The 1,803-nt window shown below is 40.1% G+C and overlaps 1 long non-coding RNA gene across 1 annotated transcript; it reads left to right on the top strand.

The window, feature by feature from the left end:
• Positions 1-1,115: 1,115 nt before the first annotated feature.
• On the top strand, positions 1,116-1,752 carry LOC123273963. Its single transcript, XR_006511417.1, has 2 exons — positions 1,116-1,518; positions 1,671-1,752. It is a non-coding gene; the product is annotated as an uncharacterized LOC123273963 (long non-coding RNA).
• Positions 1,753-1,803: the final 51 nt, after the last annotated feature.

Genomic DNA, 1,803 nt, shown 5'->3' with positions numbered 1-1,803 from the left:
ATATATGCAACCTCCTCGCCAGCACAGTGACATGCTGGACAAAAGGTGCATGAGCGTCTCCGGGGTGTTGTTTACATTAATATCCTACATGACGTGTCCAGAAGCTGCACCTGGAGCACCTTGCTACGGTATTCTTAGCAGTGTTAATGACACCATCTTGGCAAGTTAAATATGAAACCCCCTCTCAGTCTCGGACATCAGGCCAGCTGACTTTAAGAAGGAAAAACGTCAGCTGGGTGGACAAGTCATGATCACGCACGTGTTTGAAGAACACGCTGTGCATGGACTTGGTCCATCAGGTCTTCGGCCTAGGGAGTAGTTTTTCCTCGGCAAATTCCTGGGATGACGCTCTTTGAATTCCTCCTTTCGGAAGTTCCATAAGAGCGTTTATCTCTCCAAGACCAAGGGTTCTTTGCTGCATATATAGCTAAGCCTTTATACAAGAACGACCCCCTTATGCGCATTCTCATGTTTATGAACAATTTAGCATAAGAAAGTCATCCTCGTCTGCAGTGAAATTGACAACTTCTGTGTGTTAAACCCAGGACCAAATGATCTGGTGCAGCCGCTCCAAACTCTGCAGACCTCTCCCACCGATGGACCGGGGAGAGGTATAATCTGGCGACCGGATGAATTGGGGTAAATGCTCCGGGTTCATGTTGATAGTCTTGGTTTTGATGTCGAGAGGTCTCGCAGATCCTGGGCCCATTTTAAGACACCTAGAAAGAGTATAGTAAGACTGGGACAGCGAGCATTAGAAAGCGGAGATTCTTTATTTTACCGGAAAGTTCGAGGACCAAATTTTCCGAGTCTCCAACATACCTCTGCTACGGAGAGTTGCTTGGACTTCGGAGACCGCATGCATGCGGTGCTCTTCCATTCCTCAGATATTCTATATACAACTCTCCGGCGCGCTCCAATTGTCTTAAAACCCTCCCATCTACCATCTCGACATCATCACCCGTAACAGAGCACCCACCCCTCGCCAGATGTACGCCCGACCACTTGTCCAACCAAAAAGACATTCCGAAATCCCGCGTGTACTCTGCTACAATGTTAAGAGCCGCCTGTAGATGATCTTCATCAGCACTATACAGCTTCAGGTCGTCTCTATGTTGGATCAAGAAAGTCATTGGAAGAAGAGGAACATCGGGGAAATGTGCTTTATTAAGATGAATAATACAATTAATAAGAGGACGGATACTCAAAATTTAAGTTCTGTATATAATGTAATTTTAAATTGTGACAGGGCCCATAGTTTTGATGGTACGGGTATGTAGATGACTGTTTTTTTTTTTGTGAGAACATACAGTACATTATTATCAGCTGTTATTACCTGAGAGAAGAACTTGTAGTATTGACAGAGTTTTAGTTAATTAATATTTGTTATTTATTAGTTAATGTTTATCAATTGAAACACGAATAAATGAATTTGGAATATGATGTGAATAAGTTCAGGTTGTTAGCCTGCCTCGATTCATTTGACATGTTTTTAACAATTGATGTTTGATAATTGAGGTATGTTATGTTTTGTTGTATTCTTAGACTTAGTCATAAATTGAATTTGCGAGTTGAGTTTATACTGTCCAAGTAGTACAATATTATGATAATGTTTTGTAATATAATTATATGAATATTATTGTAAAATATTTTGTATTTAATTGTTATAGCACCTGAAGAAGTCGGGAAACCGATGAAACGTTGTGAAAATTTAACATAAACATCGAATAAATATTTCCAATAAACTGTGAACATATTATTTTATTAATTAAACATGGATATGAACAACACAATGAATTTATT

Source organism: Cotesia glomerata, unplaced genomic scaffold (genome assembly GCF_020080835.1).
Source record: "Cotesia glomerata isolate CgM1 unplaced genomic scaffold, MPM_Cglom_v2.3 scaffold_1790, whole genome shotgun sequence".
NCBI classification, from domain to species: Eukaryota; Metazoa; Arthropoda; class Insecta; order Hymenoptera; family Braconidae; genus Cotesia; species Cotesia glomerata.
This window is presented reverse-complemented; position numbering and strand designations above follow the sequence as displayed.